A 26,976-nucleotide genomic window follows, 5' to 3' on the forward strand; every position below is an offset into this window, starting at 1 on the left:
CAAAAAAAAAAATAACCCAAATTAGTTTATAACCAAAAATTGTAATTTAACAAAAAAAAATGTTTTACTTTTTTATTTTATATTATTATTTATGGGTTTTTTTTTTAACATATTGTCACCCTAGCAGTACAGTGTCACCATAGTGACCCTGTACTACTTGTGGGGGGTGATGAAGATTTTTTTTTTTTACACTGATTGCTTTTACACCCATAAAGGCTGTAAAAGCAATAATTTCTCCTTTCTGGCTGCCTTCTTGCAGCCATTGAGAAATACTGTGAGAGCTGTGATTGGTCACAGCTTGTCATATGGTACAAGGCTGTTGTGAATAGCCTTGTACCATGTGACCTCTGTGATCATTCACAGATTTCACTAGTAGTAAGCAATGAGGTCAGAAGTGACATCTTGCTTACTACTATTCATGTGATCACTGATTGGCCAATCAGTGATCACATGATCGGGACCTCACACAGAGGTCCTGTACAGCGATCAGTGTTCGTATCGTGGTGCCACGCGCTCCCAGGGAGCGCGCACAGGCCGCGAGCGGCCCACCGACTCCTGCAATGCTCCTGTCCAGCCATTTATACACATGGGAAGTGGTTAATCTATTCTGGTCCAGTCATGTGATCCCGTAGCTCCCCTGTGTCAGTGAGCGGCTGCTGCAGGGGAAAGGAAGGAGCACTGACGACGGCTGGGCTATGGAAGCCTATGGGTGATGTCACAACTCTCGGAATTCCAATCCATTGTCGAACACCCCCTAAGCTGTAGCTGCAGGATCATGTGACCAGACCAAATTGAAGAAAGGCAAGTATACAGATTTTTTTAAATCGGGGTATGCAATATAAGTAGGGGAGGGAACATTTTTAAGAATTTTTAGATTTTTCTTCCATATATACACACACACACACACACACCAGGAAAGCAGTGTAGTATTTCTAGAAACACACTGGGGAAATAAAATTCTTGGGATGACAACTGTCAAATTGGCTTGAGGCTAACATGAGCAGTCAATGTCAAGCTTTTTGTCATGTACGCTGGAGGATTTTACTGACACATTATAGGAGTGTCCCGAAATACTTGCAGGTCTAGATATATTTGCAGGTCTCAACTATTATATAGTTAAAAAAACTGTAATCTAAGTGGATGCAATAACTGCCCAAAAGCTGCTTAAAGTTGTTATTCACTCTGGAAAAAGAGTCAGCAGCTACAAATCTTGTAGCTGCTAACTTTTAATGAAGGAACACTTACCTGTCCAAGGATCCAGAGCCATCCTCACCCAAACTGGTTCTTTGCTGGTCTTCTTTGCTGGTGACAGCTTGCAGATTCACAGCTAGCTTCCTACTGTGCATGCAGGAGCCGCGCTGCGCTTTGTGAATGGTCCCACAGCCCTCTGCGACCCATGACGTGTCCCAGGAAGATGTGGGGGAAGGTGGGGGGCTGAATTCCACTCAGAGTGGAAGTAGATCTGGGTACCTGTGAAAACTAGGTACAAGCTCCCCCCCCCCCCCACAAAAGAAATAATATGCCAAATGTAGAGGAGGGGGGGGAGGACTTAAAGTGATTCTAAAGGAATCTAAAAAAAAGCAACCATGTCTATACTTACCTGCTGTGTGCAGTGGTTTTGCACTGCACACAGCAAACCGGATCCTCCTCTTCTTGGGTCCCCCGCCAGCACTCCTGGACCCTCCCTCCTGTCAGGTGCCCCCACAGAAAGCAGCTTGCTATGGGGCTCCGTGTGTCCATTCACGGCCCACCCCCTCGCTTCTCATTGGCTCACTCACTGTGATTGACAGCAGTGGGAGCCAATGGCGCCTGCTTCTGTCTCAGCCAATAAGAAGAGGAAGTCCCAGGATAGCCGAAACTCCAGTGCACATCGCTGGAACCAGAGGGGGCTTAGGGGAGTATTAGGGGGCTGGGGGGAATACTGCACAGAGAGGGTTTTTTAACTTTATGCATAGAATGCACTTTAATGTGGAAATCCTCCTTTTGGGTGAAGTTCCGCATTAAATATTCAGCGTATCCTTAATTAATGTTACATATGCCATAAGGCAACCTGTATTTGTATACTGTAGCATCAGGATCGATCAATATAATATTTGCAACTAGTTTAGGGCCCATTCACACTGCTGCAGTCTTGTGTACTGCATTGACGCTCATTATATTGTACGGTATTGAGCACTGCATTAAGGCAATGAGGTGAGGTGTCAGGGAAGTGTTTAGGGGGGTGGGGGGCAGAAAAAGTATTGTGAGGTTTTTTTACATTAAAGCAAGGAATTAAGGTATAAAAAAATGTTTTGTCCTTATAACCAGTTTAAAACCAGCTGTGAAAAAGTTCCCAACAAGCTCCTGTCCCCTGCTGAACCGAGAAACATCCACAATCTGTGAATGGAGGAGAGAATCCTGTGACTCATCAGACTCTCCCCCATTCACAGATCGTATTACAGACAGTGAAAGCAATGTGGAGAACTTTTCCCAATGGAGGAAGAAAGAGGAGGGGGTGGGTCCTCATCAGGAACTTTTTCACAGCAGCTTCACAGAAGACCAGAAGCTGTTAAAGTGATTGTAAAAGATTATATTTTATTTAAATAACATGGTAAACTTCCCTGCTCCGTGCAATGGTTTTGCACAAACCAGCTCTGATTCACCTCTTTTTAGGGACCCCCGCTGACACTCCTGGCTCCTCCACCTGCTGAATGCCCACTACAGCAATCTGCTTGCTATGGGTGCACTCGTGCAAGCTCACTCCTGAGCCAGCTCTGTGTTCATTGACACACAGAGCGCAGCTCGGATCCACCCCCTCCTGTGACTGACAGCAGCGGGAGCCAATGTCTCAGAGCCAATGAGGGGGGAGAGATGTCTTCTGCACAACGCTGGATCGAGATTGGGCTCAGGTAAATGTACGGGGGGGGCTTTATAACTTAATGCATAGAATAAAATATGGTATAAAAAACCCCACAAAACATTTCTGCCTTTAGAAGCCCCCCAAGGCAGGTGGTTTAGAGACAAGAAGAGGACAGGGCATCCCTGCAGTTAAGATTTCTCCAGGACCTGGTTGGGAAAATGTTCATCAGTACCTCCTATGACTTGATGAATATCATTCAAATTTGTTTTAAAAACATTTTCTTTTAACATTCAGTTTTGGAGTGAATGAACATTCCTAAACATTTTCTGTTAGAAATTCGATGTTTCAAATTTTGTAGTCACTAAGGTCGAAAACATATGTTAATTTGACCACACTGTGATTAGAAAATTGAACAATCATTTTTAAAACAAACATTTTTAAATGAAATTCTATAGTATATGGACAGGTTAACTTGTAGTGATGCACCGATATATCGTCCACTGAAATCTATCAGCCAAAAACAGGGTTATTGGCATTTTGCCTATAGAACAAAAAGGTGCTGATAATGTCATTGACTTCAATGCAAAATTGCGTCCCATTGACTCCGATGTAAAAATGCCCCCTATTGACTTCAATGCAAAATTGCGTCCCATTGACTCCAATGTAAAAATGCCCCCTATTGACTTCAGTGCAAAATCACGTCCTATTGACTCCAACGCAAAATTGTGTCTCATTGACTCCAATTAAAAAATGCCCCCGTATTGACTTCAATGCAAAATCGTATCCCATCAACTCGAAAACAAAATCGCATCCCATTGACTCCAATGAAAAATTGCCCCCTATTGACTTCAATGGAAAAAAGCCTATATTTAAGTTGTTTAATTTTATATATATATATATATATATAATTTTATTTTCTGTCCAATTTTTGTGTGTTACTTTCAATAAGTTATTTAACGTTACTGGATAGTATTTTTAAATTCACATTAATTTAAAATCAGGATATTAATTAAAAAGTTGAATATAATACAATTATATATAAAAAATATTGTTTTAAAAATTGCCCATTTTGGTTTTGGTTTTCGGCCAAGTGCATCTTGAATTTTTGGTTTCGGTCCAGAATTTTCATTTCGGTGCACCACTATTAAATATATAACTATTGTTACAAAAATGTTCAGCTATAATTGTAGGAAATGTAGTAGTATTGCAATCTTCTAAACACTACAGGCCCTCTATATCAAGATGCAGTCTTCAGCTCTATACCCTCGTTTAACCCTGACGCAGAGCATCAAGAATGTGTGTTGGGTATCCGCATTTTAACCACTTGAGCCCCAGAGGATTTACCCCCCTTAATGACCAGGCCTTTTTTTGCTGTTTGGCGCTGCACTAATTCAAATGATAATTGCGCGGTCATGCAATGCTGTACCCAAACGAAATTTACGTCCTTTTTTTCACACAAATAGAGCTTTCTTTTGGTGGTATTTTATCACCTGTGCGCTTTTTATTTTTTGCGCTATAAACAAAAAAAACACAAAACTTTTGAAAAAAAACAATATTTTCTACTTTCAGCTATAAAAAATATATCGTAAACTCAAAGTTAGTCATAAATTTAAGCCAAAATGTATTCTGCTACATGTTTTTGGTAAAAAAAATCCCGTGCATTAGCGGGCAAACTGGCGCTATCTAGGAGGGGCGCTAACACTATCGGAAGTCACCAGTGACACTAATACAGTGATCAGTAAAAATCTGTTCACTGTAATCAATGACACTGGTGACAGGGCAGTGAAGGGGTTAACTGGGGGGGGCGGCGATCAAGGGGTTAAATGGGATTTCTGGTGCACTAGCACGCAAACTGGCGCTATCTGGGAGGGGCGCTAACACTATCGGAAGTCGCCAGCGACACTGATACAGTGATCAGTAAAAATCTGTTCACTGATCAATGACACTGGTGACAGGGCAGTGAAGGGGTCAACTCGGGATGGGGGGGGGGGCGATCAAGGGGTTAGACGGGATTATTGGTGTATTAGCGGGCAATCTGGCGCTATCTGGGAGGGGCGCTAACACTATCGGAAGTCGCCAGCGACACTGATACAGTGATCAGTAAAAATCGGTTCACTGATCAGTGACACTGGTGACAGGGCAGTGAAGGGGTTAACTGGGGGGGGGGATTAAGGGGTTAAATGGGATTACTGGTGTACTAGCGGGCAATCTGGCGCTATCTGGGAGGGGCGCTAACACTATCAGAAGTCGCCAGCGACACTGATACAGTGATCAGTAAACATTGGTTCACTGATCAGTGACACTGGTGACAGGGCAGTGAAGGGGTTAACTGGGGGGGGGCGATCAAGGGGTTAAACGGGATTACTGGTGTACTGGCGGGCAATCTGGCGCTATCTGGGAGGGGCGCTAACACTATCGGAAGTCGCTAGCGACACTGATCAGTAAAAATCGCTTCACTGATCAGTGACACTGGTGACAGGGCAGTGAAGGGGTTAACTGGGAGGGGGGGGGCGATCAGGGGGTTAAATGTGTCCTAGTGTGTTCTAACTGTAGTGTAGTGCTTGTGGACTCACTTTTTGGATGTCTTCTTCTCTGTCTGGAACGGAATGTGTCCAGGCAGAGAAGAATGACATCATATCCTGCCCTGTGTAAATATCAACACAGGACAGGATAGGACAGGGACCGATCATGTGATTTCAGCCAGAAATCACTGGCTGAAATCTAATGATCGATCCCTCCTGGATCGAATCGTATCACCCGCGGGTCGGCGGGAGTGCACGCGCGCGCCCCCTACCCGCGAATGTGTCGGGAGCGCGGAACACGTTTTAAAACGTGCTTTTGCGCTCCACTGCCGCCCTGCACACGTATATACACAGTGGCAGGGCGGCAAGCGGTTAAACATTTGTGTATGGGCTCTTCCCTCCCAGAGCACAAGCGATTATAGCTGGTGTATTTCTCGCCAGCATGGAGCTCTGGTGAGTGGATTCAATCTATTTGGTGATGGATTTTCACTTGGGTTAACATCATACAAGATAAAGAATTTTGAAGATTGGAGCACCTCACCATTGTTTTACTGATTGTTTCACTATTGTCTCACCTATTGTCTCACCTTTTTATTGACCTTTTTATTTTGGACACCTTCTCACTTTCGTTTATGGTTTCATGTCAATCATTTTAAGATATGAGTATGTCATGTTTTTAAACAGTTTTCCACACATTTCAGTTTTGGACACTTTCCCACACTTTTTTATTACAAGTTTTTAATATTTGTTTTTTAGCACTTTTGCATCATTGGAGATATTTTTTGGGTAGAGTGCTATATAGTGCCTTGGTTGTTTGCCATGGTTGGGTTTAAAACATTTCTCTCCATCGGTTTTACGTTTGGTTCACGAATTGTATCACAAATGTATTGATTTATTTTTCTTTTGAACACTTTCACACAGCTTAGTTATTAATATTTTTTTGATATTTTTGTTGATGTTAATCACTTCAAGATATATTGATTATTAACCTCCCTGGCGGTATTCCCGAGTGTAGCTCGGGGTGAACTTTCAGTACCAAAATCTGTAACCCCGAGCTACACTCGGGAATACCCTGCAGCGTTGCTCTGGAATTCCCTGTTTAACTTACCTTGTCATGCGCTCCCGCGATGTCCCCCCTGCAGCGTCCCCGGCCATGTCCTCTGGCCGATGCCGGCATCCGTCTTCTGGGTTCCGGTCCCTGCGAGCGCCGGGACGCACAGGACGTACGGGGGACGAAACCGGCGGGAAATTTAAAAATGTTAAAAAGTGACATTAACTAAATACACTAAAATCACATAGTAAAACATTACTGTATCAAACATTTCACATACATTTTGTCCCGAGTGCTTTGTCCTGTGCCCTGCCTGCATTTTTACTGTTCTTTCTGCCTGGAAACTGAGAAATGTTCATGGCGTCCAAAAAGAGTCCCTTAGACCAGCTAGAAAACAGCAATAGTAAATTAGAACCACTTGCAGAATTGAGTGATAATGATTCGTGGGGAAATTCGTCATCAGACACTGAAAACGATTTTGCGACTAAGCTCAGTGATGTGCGAACTTGGTGCTCTATTTCAAATTTCAGTGTTTTTGGTTTGATTATATTATTAAAGTAAATTTATTATTCTTATTAAATTATTATTTTTTATGATTATTTATTATATTATAATTTCGGGTTTCAAATTTTATCATACCCGGGATGTTTACTAGATTCTTGTTTGGACAGATTTCAGTGAGTTATTCCTAAAAATTACAGGCCTACAATAAAAAAAAGGACATATTTATATGCAAAAAAAGGTACCGCTTTGAGCACAGACATATTGACATAATCAGACCGCTCGGGAGGTTAATATGCTATGTTTTTGAATAGTTTTCCACACTTTTTTATTATAAGTTTTTTATAGTTGTTTTTCAGCACTTTTGTATTATAAGAGATATTTTGGGAAGAGCACTGTCTTGATATGCTTTGCTTTGGTGGATATCTGAATCTAATCTTTAGTAACAAATACAGTAAGATCTGCCAGTATTGACAAATAGATAGACATGATCATAAACAAACAATTGACTGTAAAACTGGGCTTGCAATATAAGGCTTTTCTTCTCATTGAAGAATGACGACTCCCCATTGTTCCACAGAATGACAAGTAGGTGTATTCTAGATATTGAAGATCAGCTACGCCTATATTGTCCTGGGGGGGAGATAGTGAGTGAGGCTTATTTGTGGGAATTTGTGGGAATTTCAGAAAACAATGTTAATCAATTAGAATAATCTAGGAACACAAACAGGCAAACTACACTATGTACAGTATATATTTACATAAGATTAACATTGTGTACTTCTGTGCTTTGTAGAAAGGATGCAATGGAGCCCAACCCAGCCAGGTCTAATGAGATTTCAACATGAGCTATTCGGGAAGACAACTCTTCAGCTCCAAAAGTCTTCTGATTCAATTCATTACACATCCCTCGCCTCTCTGACTGGGCCAAGAGCCAAGTAAAGACATGTCACAAAAATGCTATCAGTCTGGATCCGGTTCACTAGAATGGGAGGAATCATTCCCTACAGTAAGTGTAATGACACAGCTGTGCACAACAAACACCGGCAGTCTGATGGACATAATTCAAGATCTGGATCTAGGGAACTACAAGGACCTAAATTGAACAAAAGGACACATTACTAAATCATTTTTCTTCCATTAGTAATTCAACACAAAAGGCAGGCACGTCATTAGGGCCTGTTGAAAAGAAAGAAAAAGTTCAACACTAAAAATAAAATCTATCACTATATTGCCATAAATCGATGAAAAAAGAGGAATGTAGTTTAGGGTGACATTAACAAGAGCTTAACTGCACCTGCATTTCCTTAATGTTTGGTCTGACAGCTAACGACGTGCTAATATGGGGAGTCCTACGTGACAGACTCTTCAGAGGCCCTACATAAGTGCAAAAAGCAGATACAGGCAACGTGTTCTGGATATATATTCAATGCAGCACAGTGGCTAAATGGTTAGCACCTCCGCCTGGCAGTACTAGGGTCATTGGTTCAAATCCCAACCACGGCACCACCTGCCTGGAGTTTGCATGTTCTCCCTGTGCCTGCGTGGGTTTCCTCCGGGTACTCCAGTTTCCTCCTACACTCCAAAGACATGCTGGTAGGTGAATTGGATTCTGTCTAAATTATCCCTAGTATTTGTATGTATGAATGTGAGTTAGGGACCTTAGATTGTACACCCCTTGAGGGTTAGGGACTGATGTGAATGTACAATGTATATATGTAAAGCGCTGTGTAAATTGACGGCGCTATATAAGTACCTGAAATAAATAAATAAAAATGCTTCCCAAACTCCAGGGCGGGAGGGTGTGATGAACTGCATGGATCAGGATAGTTTGCTGTGCATGCAGAGGACAAACGTTTTCAGCATCCAACTGGCAGTGACTTTTTCATTTTAAAGGCTATCATGCTACTCAGAAGTGCAGCGTCAGCTTGTCTGCCTAGGGAATGTCAAATTGATGGACAATGAGTGCACTGTAACCTAGTCCTTAACACAGATGGACACTGCATCAGGGGCGTGGAAATGTAAAAAAAGCTACTTGTCCAAGGGACTAAATCCGGGTCCTAATCTACTTGTCTCTCATGACAATCTACTTGTCCTGATAAAAAAAAAAAAATGTAACCAAAACCGTATTTAAAGCGTAGTTCCACTCAAAGGTGGAAGCTCCGCTTTCCTGCCGCCCCCCCCCCCCCTCTGCTGCCACATTTGGCCTTTTGGGGGGGGGGGGGGAGAAGCGGGTACCTGGTTGACAGCTACTCGCTCTTACTTTCGGCTCAGCTCGCCACGGTTAACTGAGCCAGAAGTTCGGCACCGCCCGCAGGGTCCCAGAGGACTATGACCCATTCACAAAGCACAGCGCGCTGCATGCATGTGCAGTAGGAAACTGGCGGTGAAGCCACATTGCTTGAATGCTGGTCAAGATGGCGGCTCGAGCACCCGACATCCGAGAGCAGTGCAGGAGCGGGTTGCCGCTCATAAATGGTGCCCGCATTTTTAAGCTGTGCTCGCTCCCTGGGAGCACGCAGCACCGCGATCAGGTGCCCACTGTGTCATCCGGACACACCGGAACACCGATCGCTGTACGGGACCATCTTGGCCAATCAGTGATCACATGAATAGTAGTAAGCAAGATGTCACTTCTGACCTCATTGCTTACTACATGTGAAATCTGTGAATGATCATAGAGGTCACATGGTACAAGGATATTCACAACAGCCTTGTACCATGTGATAAGCTGTGACCAATCACAGCTCTCACAGTATTTCTCAATGGCTGCAAGAATGCAGCCAGAGAGGAGAAATGATTGGCCCTCCTTTCCCTCTTGTATTGAACTGTATTGTTGCTGTATTGTCTCCCGTTATATTGTAAAGCGCTGAGAAAATTGTTGGCGCTATATAAATCCTTTATAATAATAATTGCCTTTATGGGTGTAAAAGCAATCAGTGTAAAAAAAAATCTTCATCACCCCACACAAGTAGTACAGTGTCACTATGGTGACACTGTACTGCTAGGGTGACAGTATGGTAAAAAAATAAAAAAAACATTAATAATAATATAAAAAATAAACAAATATTTTGAAAAATTATAATTTTTGGTTATAAACTAATTTGGGATTTTTTTTTTTAATAAAAAGATAACTGAATAAATTTTGACCAAGATTTATGAAAAAAGATTATTTATTTGCAAAATGTTATAAGAACACTTTTTTTCAAAATGTTTGAACTTTTTTATTTATATAACAAAAAAAATAAAATCCCAGTGGAGAATAAATACCACCAAAATAACGTTTTATCTGTCTCAAAAAAATGCTAAAAAATTCATATGGGTACAGTGTTGCATGACCGCGCAATGGTCATTCAGAGTGTGATAGCACTGAAAGCTGAAAATTGGCCTGGACAGGAAGGGGGTAAAAGTGTCCGAACATGAAGTGGTTAAGAGGTCAGAATTGCAATGGCAGGTGCTGGAAACTGTGCATAGTTGCATTATTATTATTATTATTATTATACAGTATTTATAAAGCGCCAATAGTTCACTCAGCGCTGTACATTACAAAGGGGGACAGAACATGTGACAGAACAATACCAATACAATGCAAAACATGAGGGGATCGAGGGCCCTGCTCTTTCGAGCTTACAATCTAGAAGGGATGGGGCAGTGGTACAGGAGGAGATAGCTGTGGGGGATGGAGTGGTAGGAAGAGTGGAGGAGGTCAGCAAGTTAGCAGGGGATGAGGTAGGCTTCCCTGAAGAGATGGGTTTTCAGGGTGCGCCTAAAGGAGAGGAGAGTAGGTGATAATCTGATGGGTTGGGGCAGGGAGTTCCAGAGGATGGGTGACACCCTGGAGAAGTCCTGGAGGCGGGCATGGGAGGAGGAGACCAGGGAACTAGAGAGAAGGAGGTCTTGTGAGGAGCGGAGTGTGCGTGTTGGGCGGTACTTGGATATTAGGTCAGTGATGTAGTTCGGGGCAGTATGGTGGACAGCTTTGTACGTCAGTGTTAGGATTTTAAATTTGATCCGTTGCGCAATCGGAAGCCAGTGGAGGGATTGGCAGAGGGGGGTGGCGGAAATGGAGCGGTTGGAAAGGTGAATGAGTCTGGCAGCCGTATTCAGGATCGACTGAAGCGGGGATAGCCAGCGGCGAGGCAGGCCAGTGAGGAGGGAGTTGCAGTAGTCGAGTCGTGATATGATGAGGGAGTGGATGAGCTGTTTAGTGGTTTCTGGGGTTAGGAACGTGCGGATTTTGGCGATGTTGCGGAGGTGGAGTCTGCACGAGTTTGTTAAAGATTGGACTTGTGGCTGGAAGGATAGGTTGGAGTCCAGAATGACACCAAGTACTCTGGCCTGCAGAGCGGGTTTGATATTGGCATTACAACACATGGTGGCGGCTACTGTGTGTTTGTAAAGGATTACACAGCAAGTGCACAAGTGACATATACTCTCAATCTGAGGCTGCTTAGATAATTGTTCCAGAGCAGGAAAATTTCTGCAGAGTGGGATCCGAGAATGCAATCATCACAGGAGGGGGTGGGGAATGCGAACAACCTTCTCCAGCAAGTACTTCGGCTGGCCATACAATATGCAATTTTCTTTATGCCTCGTATACACTATAAGAAAAGCGTACGAAAATTTTTCGGTAATCGGATCGTCAGCACACAGCTTTCGAGAGCCGATCACGACAATTCGTACGACAATATCCGAAGGGACAAGCGCAAAAATTTTTCTCAGACGACACCAGATTGCACGATTTTCATTTAATCAGTACAGTAGTCGTCTGAAAATACAATACAACGCAATACATGACATCACTTTCGAATTTCTTTTCTTTCAAAGGAGAATTTTCGTATCTTTAGTAACCTTTTCCCTTTCAATGTGAGACTAGCAGGCGAAAAAAAACGGCCGATTGTTCGTCCGATATTCTCATCGTGTGTACAGGGCACTTTAACCATGGGTTGAAGGAAAAAAAAAAATCGCTTGATACCCCCATCAACACAGTCAGTGTGGATGGCGTATTCCCTCCTGCTGCGCTATTGTATTCTGGCAGCTGGAAGTTTCCCCGCTGTCAGAATACATAGATCACTTCTGCTGGCTTTAGCCAGCGTAAATAATCATACAAAAAAACCCTGACAGGGTTTATAGATCTCTGACAGACTCTATAGATCGACTTCAGTCAAACCAGCCTGCCTATAGATTGATCGAAATTCAGCTGCTTCCTGCTGAACTATCCGAATTTTGATCCATCTTTCCAGCTTTACTCCTACTTTCTCTTTCCTGCCTAAGTGAAGATGACTTCCCCCTGAACTGCTCCCCTCCCCAACCTGCGCCTTTAACCTCCTGGGTTACACCTCAAATATCTCAGGAAGGTACAGGACCAGTCCTCCTGTAGGCCGCGTCTTATGCATACGCAGAAGAATGGCTGTGAGTCCTCAGGAAGGTGGCGGCATAGGATCCTAATGAGTTGTAAAGACTTTGAGTTCTTTGACAACAGGGCTGGACTTTTTCACCCGGTAAGTATGCTTTTTTTTTTTCTTTCTTTAACCGCTTCCCCGCACCCTACCCGCAGCGCCATTCGCGGCCGCAGATGTCAATCCCCTGGTCCCGGCCAGTGACTACCAGCCGGCACCTGTTGATTACAGACAATCACCGACGGGGAGGAAGACTGTTTTCTTTACTAACAGTCTTCCTCCCTGTCAGCTTTGGCACACTGCTTAGGATGGCTGTGCACAGCACAGCCATCCCAATCAGTGTGCTTACAGTGAAGCACACACCCCTCGCCCCCTAGAAAAACACTCCCAGCACACAGTTGATCGCCTCTCACATTAACTCTTTCCTGCCTAGTACAATTAGTACAGTGTCAGTGCTGTTTTTTAGCAATGATCACTGTATTGGTGTCACTGGGTGTGTCAGTGACACCAAGTTAGTTCCCCTCCAGTGTCAGAATGTCCATCGCAGTCCCGCTATAAGTTGCTGATCGCCACCATTACTAGTAGGGAAAAAAAAAATCCCTGTATCTATACCGCCATTTGTAAACGCTATAACTTTCACATAAACCAATTAATTTACACATATTGGTATTTTCTTTAGCAAAGACATGTAGCAGAATACATTTTGGCCTAAATTTATGACAAAATTTGATTTTTTTGATTTTTTTTACTGGACATGTTAAAAAGTCAAAAATATTGTTTTTTTCTCAAAATTGTTGGTCTTTTTTTTTATAGCGCAAAAAATAAAAAATGCACACATGCGATCAAATACCACCGAAAGAAACTCAATTCATGGGGAAAAAAAGGACGTAAATTTAATTTGGGTGCGGCATTGCATGACCGCGCAATTGTCAGTTAAAGTAACGCAGCGCCGTAACGCAAAAAATGGCCTGGTCAGGAAGGGGGGTAAATCCTCTGGAGGGCGAGTGGTTAAATCACTAGCTACAGTACTCGTAGCAGATACTTTTTTTCAAAGCAGGTGAAATTCCTTTTTAAAACCCCTGCACTATCCCTTCCCTGCTCTAGTCAGTAAAAATAAAAAAAATTGGTGGGGTTCAGCCCCGTACACAAGACAAGAATATCGGACGAATGATCGTCCTTTTTGCTGCAAAAATGAAGAGGTTACTAAAAAAACTGAAAATCCTCGTACTATAGAATAAAAATTCGGAAGTGATGCATTATATTGTATTTTCAGACGAATACGGTACTGATTAAACAAAAATCATACAATCTTTTATCGTACCAGAACATTTTTGTGCTTGTCCCTTCGAATAATTTCTGACAAATGACTAATAATCAGATTATCATACGATTGCTTCGAAAGCAGTATTTTTCATCCGATTTTCTGATCCTGTAAACTAGGCTTTAAATGTTAAAGGATAATGATTATCTGATAGCCAGGGAAGAACAAACAGCTTAGATTGGCTCCAATCTCTTCTCTACTGATAAGGAAACACTGCTTAGTATTTGTTTTTACTGAGACTTGCAAATTGTGCAGCCCCTGATTCATTTTCTTATCACAAGTGGACTTGCTCTCTACGTGGCCAGGGCATGAAACCAGACATGTTTAATATGAAGGTGCTAAATCTCTGATCAAAGGTTACTCATACAAAATGACATCATCGCCATGTCCTGGACCAAGAGCAAGTAGCAGTCAGAGTATTGGATTACATATCTTTCACTGTAAGATATAATTAGATGATTTAATAGGCTGCCACGCTGCACTGAGCCTCCAGCGTCTTAAATCTCCTTAAGTTACAGGCATTTTTGTTACCCAGGAACACACATTTGATCGTGTTACTCACACTAACACTTAGAGGTGGCTTTAATATTTATGACAGTCAAAAAATTATATATATATATATATATATATATATATATAAAAATGTTATCTATTCATTCGTTCATTCTTTTAGGTTACCCATCTGATTACTAAACTGATCTTCTACATCATGGTCAGCAAATTGATTGTGATAAATATATAAAATATATTAAGATATACAATAGTTTAAAATGCCTATTACTTTCTATATAATGTACTACTTATTAAGATTTCCAACTGTGTTAACAGCTAGCAATGTTTACCAAATCAAATATGTATATGTTACTCTGCCTGCTGGTATATTAACAGACAGCTAAGGTTGAACTCTGGGAATGTGAAAAAAATATCATGCATCCCCCAACCTCGCAATGCAAGGGTTAAACACTCATTTAGTCTAGGGGTGCACAAGTAAGGAGAAATTGCTGCTGGAGCCAGAAGGTTCCCTTGATCTGTGCAACCAGAGGACTGCAGTCTCCTCTTTAAGATGCTTTGGGTTGGGGTCGCATACTTGCCCCCTGCATTTTACATAATGATGCTGAGATTGGCCAAAGACTGGAGCTTCATGGAGAGAAGGAGAATGCCAGAGCTGTCTAGAGTGGGGGTAAGGTGAGCAACATAGCCTGTTCAGCTCCCTCTAATATAAATAAGCATGTAACCCTTGCATCATTGGGGTGGGGGTTACTGCAAAGGATGCTTTTGTCACATTCCTGGAGTTAGACTTTAAGGTGTAGGTAGATATAAAATATAATGCCCCACTTAAATCCATTCATATTAAAGTGTATGTGCAGCACAGTGGCTAAATGGTTAGCACTCCCGCCTGGCAGTACTAGGGTCGTTGGTTTGAATCCCAACCACGGCACCACCTGCCTGGAGTTTGCATGTTCTCCCTGTGCCTGTGTGGGTTTCCTCCGGGTGCTCCGGTTTCCTGCTACACTCCAAAGACATGCTGGTAGGTTAATTGGCTTCTGTCTAAATTGGCCCTAGCATGTGTATGTATACAGTTGTGTTCAAAATAATAGCAGTCAGACATCACTAACCTGATCAATCACTGTTTTTGGTAGAAATGATATTTCTACATGGCAAATAATTTACTAGCAGGTGTAGTAGAGTAATAGAAATCCAACAGACCCAACAGTCATGACATGCATGCTGCTGATTCTGTGTAATTGAATCACTGATTGAAAGGGGCATGTTCAAAATAATAGCAGTGTGGAGTTCTATTAGTGAGGTCATTCATTCTTTGAAAAACAGGTGGCAATTATTGCCCTTATTTAAGGAAGGAAGGCAGCAAATGTTGTACATGCTGGTTACAGTGCATTTCTCTCTGAAATTCTGAGGGAAATGGGTCGTTCCAGATATTGTTCAGAAGAACAGCATACCTTGATCAAAAAGTTGATTGGAGAGGGGAAAACATATAAAGAAGTGCAGAAAATGATAGGCTGCTCAGCTAAAATGATCGTAAATGCTTTAAAATGGCAACCAAAACCTGAAAGACGTGGAAGAAAGCGAAAAACTACCATTCAAATGGATAGAAGAATAGCCAAAATGGCAAGGACTCAGCCAACAATAAGCTCCAGGAAGATCAAAGAAGGTGTAAAGTTACCTGTGAATACTGTTACAATTAGAAGACGCCTATGTGAAGCCAAGCTATCTGCAAGAAGCCCCCGCAAAGTCCCACTGTTGAAAAAAAGACATGCTGAAGAGGTTACAATCTGCCAAATAGCACATTGACTGGCCTAAAGAGAAATGGCGCAACATTTTGTGGACTGATGAAAGTAAGATTGTTCTTTTTGGGTCTAGTGACCGGAGATAGTTTGTCAGACGACCCCCAAACACTGAATTCAAGCCACAGTACACTGTGAAGACAGTGAAGCATGGTCGCGCAAGCATCATGATATGGGGATGTTTCTCATACTACGGTGTTGGGCCTATTTATTGCATACCAGGGATCATGGATCAGTTTGAATACATCAGAATACTTGAAGAGATCATGCTGCCTTATGCTGAAGAGGAAATGCCCTTGAAATGGGTGTTCCAACAAGACAACGACCCCAAACACACCACTAAACGTGCAACATCTTGGTTCCAGACCAACAAGATTGACGTTATGGAGTGGCCAGCCCAATCCCCGGATCTTAATCCAATAGAAAACTTGTGGGGTGACATCAAAAATGCAGTTTCTGAGGCAAAGCCAAGAAATAGAGAAGAACAGTGGAATGTAGTCCAATCATCCTGGGCTGGAATACCTGTTCACAGGTGCCAGAAGTTGGTTGACTCCATGCAACACAGATGTACAGCAGTTCTCAGAAACAGTGCTTATACAACTAAATATTAATTAAGTGATTCAAAGGAAAGCAAATCTTTTTCAGTTTATATAGTGAATGTTTGAGTTTGTAAAGAAGAATACAAACACTGCTATTTTTTTGAACAGTCTAATATTCACTTTTCTTCAATTTTTTTAGAGGAACAACACAAATGTGATATATTTTTCTTCATGTTTTGATTTGGAATAGAATGTGTAGTGTTCCCAGTGCATTTGTGTGTATGGAAAGAAAAGCTTTTAGAAGGATTTTGAACTTTATTCACTTTTTTCAACACACTGCTATTATTTTGAACACAACTGTAAATGTGAGTTAGGGAGCTTAGACTGTACGCCCCTTGAGGGTTAGGGACTGATGTGAATGTACAATATATATGTAAAGCACTGTGTAAATTGATGGCTCTATATATATATATATATATATATATATATATACCTGAAATAAATAATGAAAAATGTAATCCCTCACCTTGTAGAACAATCCATTCAGTTTAAAATAGAAATGAAAGGCAAAACATTTTTGTAAATATGTATAAAACATATCCGATCTTATCTGTAAATATCACCCAAACTGTACTCTCCACTCCTCCTTGATGATCGTTGTCAACCATAGAGATGAGAAATATAAGGAGAAGGATGGAAAAATTGTTCTGGTTTCTTTTGTGAACAAATGAAATTTTAACTGTGAATGTGGTCCTGGGACAACACTGAGCCAATCAAGTTTTACTGCATTGTTGTGACTGAAGAAAAGAGAACAAGACGGCCCCATTAGTGGGTTGCTGTTCCTTCACTATGTGATCTCATCTTTGACCAATCTGCATAGCTTTGACTACAGTGAAGAAAAGTATTTGGTCAGGATTTTGTCTAAAATCCATCAACAGTGTCTGAACTAGAGAACTGGCCAACAAAATTCTACATGTTTCAATAGGTAAATACACATGTATTTCAGTTGTGTATTCAGCCTACACTTCCAGAGACCAGATATAGTGAATGCAAGGTCCTGGGTTTAGTAACACTTTAATCAGTTGGCCCTATGCATGAAAACTTACAATTAAGTGGGTGAGGATTGACCTGAAGTAAAAATTCATTTTTTCAGGTGGAAAGAGGACAGGCTTTCCTGAAAAGATGAGTTTTCAAGGATCACCTAAAGATGGCCAGAGTAAGAGCCAGGTAGATTGAGGTAGGGGTTTCCAGAGGATGTGAGAGGCTCTAGAGGAGTCTGCGATGGGAGTATAGGAGGACTAGACATAAGCGATAGGGAGCAGGAGATCTTGAGAAGATCAGAGAGTACATTTTGGGTGATAGTTTGAGGCAAGATTGGTGGTGTAACTTGGGGCAGAGTTGTGAATGGTTTTGTATTCTAAGAGCAAACCATCAAAGATTTTAAATAATTAGCTCTTCTCAGTTGTGTTCATACATCCTCAGTGCAATAATGTATGTTCATGAGCGTTATGCAGTATGTTAATATGTGTTGCATTATGGCAGCTCATTCATTTTTGAACAAGGGGGCCAATGCACCCAAGTGCAGAAAAAAAAAAATCACCTGAACCTTTTTTGGGAGACAGGCATGGACACAGTGAGACAGTGATCAGGACCTATCCTTTAAGCCCTTCCCACTTTAAAAGCCCAATTTGGCCACACCCACCATTCATATTAGCTTCCCTCCTTAACCTTATTTTCAGATATGCAAATATTGTGATTTAATTGGAAGGTAGTGTACACCTGCAAATATTACATTTAGATACTACATAGCCTGCATGCACATGAAGAAGTATATACCTATATCATATAACATATAAAATCAAAATATATTAATAATAATAAAAATTGTTTTAACACTTACAGGTTTTCTGGTGAAATATGGAGCAATAAAAAAATTAGCAGGCAATCTATCTAACTTGAAAGTTCATTGTACAGATCATAAAACCCAGATAAATGAACGTTTATTAATAAGCCAAAAGGAGAAAGCTCTCTCTGTATATCAAATTACTTTTACATTAATACTCTGGAAAGGGAGGGTTTGGATTTAGGGATCTGGAAAGATTCTATTTGCAGAACAGAGTGACGTGTCTTTCAATCCCTGTCCTGATAATATCAAAGCCAAGCAGTCAAGTGAGCTTATGACTATACTTGAAAGGTTGTTAGGATTTAAACGAGTCATCTCCCTTCAAACTGCCACTTCTCTATGATCCAGATGACATCTTGTAAAACAGGTGTAATTGCATGCCATTTAAAATGGAATAAACCCGCATAATCAATTATCTTCAGGGGCCTTATTATGTTATTCTGGGACATCCCAGAAAAATATTACTCTGATTAAGTCAACTAAATTTAGTGTTACAGTACATAAAATGTATACAAGATTGCATTCCTTGGTTGCTGACCCCGGAACCTGGAGAGTATGGGCAGCATTTAGTGGAACCGATCGACTGTATTTTCCTCCCTGCAGCAGCTGAATGCCTGATTCTGAGGAGGAGGGGTAGCGTTCAGCGGATACAGCTGGTCAGTTCCACTAAATGCTGCTCCCGTGGCCCCTCCTCTCCAGGTTCTTTTTTATTCTTTTGCATAGCCCAGTGTGCTCCCTTGGCACCCCTACACCCCATAATACTGCTGGCTTCCTCCCTCCTCCTTTTGGCTGCTGCGGGTGATGTGTCAGGATGAAGAGCGGGGGAAGGGGCCAGTAAATATGCCATTTACCAGCCCTAACGTATTCTGAACGGACACAGTCAGTGATCAGTACCGATCATTGACTATGTTCATTCATAAATGTAGCATACTAAACTTTGTTTACTAGCCTTTAGTTTGTGAATGAACAGGAAGCCTCAGGGCATTTCATATTCATTCTCTGTCAAGTTCAGTTGAGGCTGCAAAGAAAGGGACTGGGGAATCTCTGCCCTCAATCCCTTTCTCTGTCTCAAATGTGAGACATCGGGGGTCTGTTTAGACCCCTGACATTTCACCAAAGCCTCCAACAGGGCTCCTAAAATAGTAAAAAAAATAATTGTTAAATGTAATTAAAAAAAAAAACTGTAAAAAATAATACAAACTTAAAACAATAACAATATTGACACTAACCTCTGCCCTACTAACACCATCCACTGCTCTACTGACTGACACCGTCCACAGTCCTACTGACACCACCCACTGCTCTACTGACTGACACCGTCCACAGTCCTACTGACACCACCCACTGCTCTACTGACTGAAACCGTCCACAGTCCTACCGACACCACCCACTGCTCTACTGACTGACACCATCCACAGTCCTACCGACACCATCCACTGCTCTACTGACTGACACCGTCCACAGTCCTACTGACACTACCCACTGCTCTACTGACTGACACCGCCCACAGTCCTACCGACACCACCCACTGCTCTACTGACTGACACCGTCCACAGTCCTACCGACACCACCCACTGCTCTACTGACTGACACCATCCAAAGTCCTACCGACACCATCCACTGCTCTACTGACTGACACCGTCCACAGTCCTACTGACACCACCCACTGTTCTACTGACTGACACCGTCCACAGTCCTACTGACACCACCCACTGCTCTACTGACTGACACCATCCAAAGTCCTACCGACACCATTTACTGCTCTACTGACTGACACAGTCCGCAGTCCTTTTTTTAAATAGTGTATAACTAAAGCTAAATAGTTTTTTAGTTTTGGAAAGAGTGGAAAGAAATTAGATCATCTGTTATGTTTTTACTGCTGTCTGTGCCCCTATTTGGTAGATTCACCCTCTCTGTTTGTCCTGTTTACCATTATCACTGAAAGTAAAAGAAAATTTCAAATTTTGGGCTGTCCCCAGAAAAGCAATAGAGGGGACATCTTCTAATGAGGACACTAGTTTTAGCGATCTGGAGGACCCCAAGGAATTCCCTTAATTTGCAGGGAAATCTTCTCACTTTAAAAAAAAAAATGTAAAAATCAAATTTCTTAAAAAATTTAGGCCAAAATGTATCCAGCTACATTTTTTTGGTGGTAGAAAAAAAGTGTATATTAATTGGTATGTGTGAAAATTATAGCGCCTACAAACGATGGTATATGTACTGGAATTTTTATTTATTTATTTTTTATACTAGTAATGGTGGCAATCAGCGACTTGTAGTGGGACTGTGATAGTGCAACGGACAATCCGACACTGGGTGGGAACTAACTGCCAGTGACACTAAAACAGTGATCAGTGATGATACAGTGCCTTGAAAAAGTATTCATACCCCTTGAAATTTTCCACATTTTGTCATGTTACAACCAAAAACGTAAATGTATTTTATTGGGATTTTATGTGATAGACCAACACACAGTAGCACATAATTGCGAAGTGGAAGGAAAATTACAAATGGTTTTCAACATTTTTTACAAATAAGCATCTGGAAAGTGTGGCATACATTTGTATTCAGCTCCATTTACTTTGATACCCCTAACTAAAACCTAGTGGAACCAATTGCCTTCAGAAGTCACCTAATTAGTAAATAGAGTCCACATGTGTGTAATGTAATCTCAGTATAAATACAGCTCTTCTGTGAAGTCCTCAGAGGTTTGTTAGAGAACAAACTGCATCATGAAGGCCGGGGAACATACCAGACAGGTCTGGGATAAAGTTGTGGAGAAGTTTAAAACAAATAAGTCTATGAAAAGTGTGGGTGCATTTGTATTTGGCCCCCCTGACCACCTTTCGTTGCAATTACAGATGCAAGTCTTTTTGGGGATGTCTCTACCAGCTTTGCACATCTAGAGAGTGAAATTTTTTCCCATTCTTCTTTGCAAAATAGCTCGAACTATTCCATTGTAGCTCTGGCTGTATATTTAGGGTTGTTGTCCTGCTGGAAGGAACATCCGCCCCAGTCTCAAGTCTTTTGCAGACTCTAACAGGTTTTATTCTAAGATTGCCAGGTATTTGGCTCCATCCATTTTCATATCAACTCTGACCAGCTTTCCTGTCTCTACTGAAGAAAAGCATCTCCACAACATGATGCTGCCACCACCATGTTTCACGGTGGGGATGGTGTGTTCAGGGTGATGTGCAATTTTAGTTTTCTGCCACACATATCAATTTGCTTTTAGACCAAAAAGTTAATTTTTCGTCTCATCACCACAGCACGTTTGCTGTGTCCCCCACATGGCTTCTCACAAACGGGATTTCTTATGGCTTTTTTTCAACAATGGCTTTCTTCTTGCCACCCTTCCATAAAGGCCAGATTTGTGGAGTGCACGACTAATAGTTGTCCTGTGGACAGAATCTCCCACCTAGGCTGTGGATCTCTGCAGCTCCTCCAGAGTTACCATGGGCCTCTTGGCTGCTTCTCTGATTAATGCTCTCCTTGCCCGGCCTGTCAGTTTAGGTGGACAGCCATGTCTTGGTAGGTTTGCAGTTGTGCCATACTCTTTCCATTTTCAGATGATGGATTGAACAGTGCTCCTTGAGATGATCAAAGCTTGGGATATTTTTTATAACCTAACCCTGCTTGAAACGTCTCCACAATTTTATCCCTGACCTGTCTGGTGTGTTGGCCTTCATAATACTGTCTGTTCAATAATATTCTCTAACAAACCTCTGGGGACTTCACAGAACAGCTGAATTTTTACTGAGATTACATTACACACAGGTTTACTCTATTTACTAATCAGGTGACTTCTGAAGCCAATTGGTTCCACTAGATTTTAGTTAGGGGTATCAGAGTAAATGTAGCTGAATACAAATGCACACCACACTTTCCAGATGCTTATTTGTGAAAAATATTGAAAATCATTTATCATTTTCCTTCCACTTCGCAATTATGTGCCACTTTGTGTTAGTCTATCACATAAAATCCCAATAATACTGTCAAGAACTGCCTGGCAGTGTCTCTAGCAGCCCACAGCACGGATTTCCTCAGGGCGCGGGGTCTAAGTCCCAGCCTGCTATTCACCAGGGCCCCTGATGGTGGGGATGGACTTGGTGCAGACTGGAACCAGGTCGCGACCCCTGAGTGCATCCGGCTGTGGTAGAGAGCACCGGCAGGTCACAAGCCGGGTTTCAGTAACTAGCGGACAGCGCGGTAAAAGGGTCAGGCAGAAGGATGGTCAGGCAAGCCAAGGGTTAAGCAGGATACAATCAGAGTCAGGTACAATGCAGAGGTTGGCAACGGAGTAACACAGGATCAGGTAAAGGAACACAGGAACAAAAGACCAAACGGCAATCTGACATACCTCTATCCTTGTTTAAATAGCCCGCCCTGCGCTGTCATTGGTGCCAGGTGCGTGTCCGTGACCGCGAGTGCATATGCGCGGCCATCGTGATCGCCCGGGTCCCGCTGCCTGGAATGCATCGGTGTCCTGCTCATGCGCCGCCCAGCGTATAGCGGCAGGGACACCGATCCCTGACAAATACATTTATGTTTTTGGCTGTAACATGACAAAATGTGGAAAATATCAAGGGGTATGAATACTTTTTCAAGGCACTGTACTTACACTGTCACTGTACTAATGACACTGGCTGGGAAGGGAGTTAACTTCTACGGGCAATCAACGGTGTGCCTAACAAGTTTCAATGTGTGTTGCTTTTCACTAAACATGGATTTGTTTCTTTTCTCTGCTTAGAAGGGAAAAAACAACACAAACGTTCCCTGTGAATAGAGCCCTGTGTTGTTTATCAATACAGGGCTCTAGGCTGTGAATGGACACATCCAAGCAGCAGATCCTGATCCATGAATCATTGGCCAGGATGTGGAGAGGGGAGTAGGCAGGCAGGAGAACGTGTGTGCTTCCCCAACCCAGAAACAGGCAGCAATGTACCAGTACGTTGCAATGCCTGTAGCAGCCGCCCCACTGAAATACTGTGCTGGGTCAGCAAGTGGTTCAAATAAATTCATTTTTCTTGACTATGCTTTCATACTGTGTCTTGTGTGAAGGAGCCCTGATGGTGGCCCATACACACCTCGACTGATGATTTCATTTCCAATCTCTCTGGTAGGAATAATCCGTCAATAGTTGACCACGCATTCAATCCATGCCACGCACACGAAAGTGGATTTCAATCAATTACTTCCTTTTTCTTTTAACAAACTTTATTGAAATATCACGTCATTACTTTCAATTGGCTGCAGCATGGTCTGATGCGGTGTACTGCCTCGCACTGTACTTTTTGTTCAGCGCACACAGACCGCTGCAACGCAGTGGTGTGAAGCGGGCACATAGGAGGCGCAGCATTTTCCCTTGTCTTGCGGTGGGACTGCCCTGGAACAGACAGATGCCCCACCGCCCCAACTATGGATGGATCCGGAGACACAGACTGGAAACAGCTGGATCAGAAGCCAGCAGACATGGAGAAGGATACATGACAGCACAGTGCAAGGAAATGAGGAGGCTATGACCAGAGATGGAAGTTGCCAGGCAACCAGAAGCCCAGAGGCAGGGGGCGTGTCTATGAGGACCCCTGAAGAATGGCTAGCCATTGCCTGCAGTTCATAGCGCTCAGTGTGTCCATCTCACAATGACAGCTGTACTAATCTCTTCTTTATAACAATAAAAACGTGGCCGACCGACAAAACCACACCGGTACATACACTACACAGCACCGGCATCGGTGCAAGGCAAGCCACCCAATGCTCGGTCACCAGAGGAGGCGGCCACACTGACAGGGGTGCTGAACACTTACGGTCCAGGATTAGACTCCTTCCTCCGTCTTACCTACACTGTATGTACGAATCTCGGGCTTCCTGGATGTATTCACCTTCTTCCCGGAACACAGCCTCTGCGGAAGACTACCACTCCCAGCATACACCGCGACCACTTCCGGACTCCTGGCCTGTATCACGTGATGGGCATACAGGACAGACAAAGCCAGGAGATGTGCCAAAGTCGCTGGCTCTATGTACTGTACAACTCTGCAAGTGCTGACAGGGACTGACTGGGATAGGAGGATACAGAGGGCACGTTATAGGGGGAGTAGTGTAGGCTGGAGGGCATAGAGGTACTATAAGGAGGGTACTGGATATGGAGCACTATATGAGGGGGTAGGATATAAGGACACTATATGGGGGGGGGGGGGGTAGGATATAAGGACACTGTATGAGGGGGGTAGGATATAAGGACACTATATGGAGGGGGGTAGGAAATAAGGACACTATATGAGGGGGGTAGGATATAAGGACACTATATGGGGGGGGGGTAGGATATAAGGACACTATATGGGGGGGGGTAGGATATAAGGACACTATTTGGGGGGGGGGGTAGGATATAAGGACACTATATGTGGGGGGAGGTATGGGGCACTATATGAGGGGGGTAGGATATAAGGGCACTATATGAGGAGGGGGGTAGGATATAAGGACACTATATGAGGGGGAAGTATGGGGCACTATATGAGGGGGGTAGGATATAAGGACACTATATGGAGGGGAGTTATGAGGCACTATATGAGGGGGGTAGGATATAAGGACACTATATAGAGGGGAGGTATGGGGCACTATATGAGGGGGGTAGGATATAAGGACACTATATGGAGGGGAGTTATGGGGCACTATATGACGGGGTAGGATATAAGGACACTATATGGAGGGGAGGTATGGGGCACTATATGAGGGGGGTAGGATATAAGGACACTATATGAGGGGGGAAGGATATAAGGACACTATATGAGGGGGGTAGGATATAAGGACACTATATGGAGGGGAGGTATGGGGCACTATATGAGGGGGGAAGGATATAAGGACACTATATGGAGGGGAGTTACGGGGCACTATATGAGGGGGGGTAGGCTGTAAGGACACTATATGGAGGGGAGGTATGGGGCACTATATGAGGGGAGTAGGATATAAAGACACTATATGTGGGGGGAGGTATGGGGCACTATATGCTGTGTCCCCCACATGGCTTCTCACAAACTGCAAATGGGACTTCTTATGGCTTTCTTTCAACAATTACTTTCTTCTTGCCAGTCTTCCATAAAGGTCAGATTTCTGGCATTCACAACTAATAGTTGTCCTGTGGACAGATTCTCCCACCTGAGCTGTGGATCTCTGCAGCTCCTCCAGAGTTACCATGGACCTCTTGGCTGCTTCTCTGATTAATACTCTCCTTGCCCAGCCTGTCAGTTTAGATGGACAGCCATATCTTGGTAGGTTTGCAGTTGTGCCATACTCTTTCCATTTTCAGATGATGGATTGAACAGTGCTCTGTGAGATGTTTAAAGCTTGGGATATTTTTTTATAACCTAACCCTGCTTTAATGTTCTCCACAACTTTATCCCTGACTTGTCCGATGTGGTGTCCTTGCTCTTCATGATGCTGTTTGTTCACTAATGTTCTCTAACAAACCTCTGAGGGCTTCACAGAACAGCTGTATTTGTACTGAGATTACATTACACAGCTGGACTCTATTTACTAATTAGGTGACTTCTGAAGGCAATTGGTTCCACTAAATTTTAGTTAGGGTATCAGAGTAAAGGGGGCTGCATACAAATGCACACCACACTTTCCAGATACTTATTTGTAAAACATTTTGAAAGCCATGTATCATTTTCCTTCCACTACACAATTATGTGCCACTTTGTGTTGGTCTATCACATAAAATCCCAATAAAATATATTTACGTTTTTGGTTGTAACATGACAAATTGTGGAAAATTTCAAGGGGTATGAATACTTTTTCAAGGCGCTGTATATATGAGGGGGCAGACTAGGTGGACACTATATGGGGGGTTGGGTATGAGTACACTATATGCAGGGGGTAGGGTATGGGGACACTATAGGGGGTAGGTGTGAGGACCCTATATGAGGGGTAGGGTATGGGGACACTATAGGGGGTAGGGTGTGAGGACCCTATATGAGGGGTAGGGTATGGGGACACTATATGGGGGGTAGGGTATGGGGGCACTCTATGGAGGTAGGGTATGGGGGCATTATATGAGGGGGTAGAGTTTGGGGACACTATATGAGAGGTTGGGTACGAGGACACCTTATGGGGGGGGTATAGGGACACTATTTGGGATTTCAAAGCAATTGTCAGCTCACTACAGAAAGTAAAGAAAAGAACTAACAAGTAGGACAACAACCTGCAGTTTTTTAAAGATACAAAACATGTAGAAAAGTGCATGTATGGCAAAGATGTACTGAATATGTTGTTTCTTTATTTTAACAGCACATACAGTATAATCTAAAGCTAAAGTTGAGTCTACTTATATTCTGCCTTCCCTGGTTCCCCACCCCCCTCCCTCCATCAACATACTAATGAATTTTTTAAATAATCCATTTCTGTTTTTATTACATACCTTATTTTAAATCCTATGATGTCATCACTGGGTCTCTTTGTTTCAGTATGCAATACAGGCAAATCATGGTCAGTGGGAGGGGCTGTCAGGGTTCTGTTCCTAGCTTACTAAAAAACATCACAATACCCTGTCTCCATACTCCTCTCAAGAGCGCTCAGCCCAGATGTAAGCAGTGGGCA

The 26,976-nt window shown here is 42.8% G+C and overlaps 1 protein-coding gene across 2 annotated transcripts in view; it reads right to left on the reverse strand.

Annotated features, from left to right (window-relative positions):
* Positions 1–24,366, reverse strand: part of PIGC (phosphatidylinositol glycan anchor biosynthesis class C) — a 43,899-nt gene extending 19,533 nt beyond the window's left edge. The window contains exon 1 of one of the 2 annotated variants that reach the window (XM_089668877.1): positions 24,222–24,366. The gene's annotated coding sequence lies outside the window, so the exon portion shown is untranslated. Of the gene's footprint in view, positions 1–24,217 lie in introns of both variants that reach the window. The other variant, XM_089668876.1, reaches the window with a different exon arrangement.
* Positions 24,367–26,976: the final 2,610 nt, after the last annotated feature.

This window comes from Staurois parvus, unplaced genomic scaffold, assembly GCF_062004578.1.
Source record: "Staurois parvus isolate SC_StPar_1 unplaced genomic scaffold, SC_StPar_1.0 ptg000066l, whole genome shotgun sequence".
NCBI classification, from domain to species: Eukaryota; Metazoa; Chordata; class Amphibia; order Anura; family Ranidae; genus Staurois; species Staurois parvus.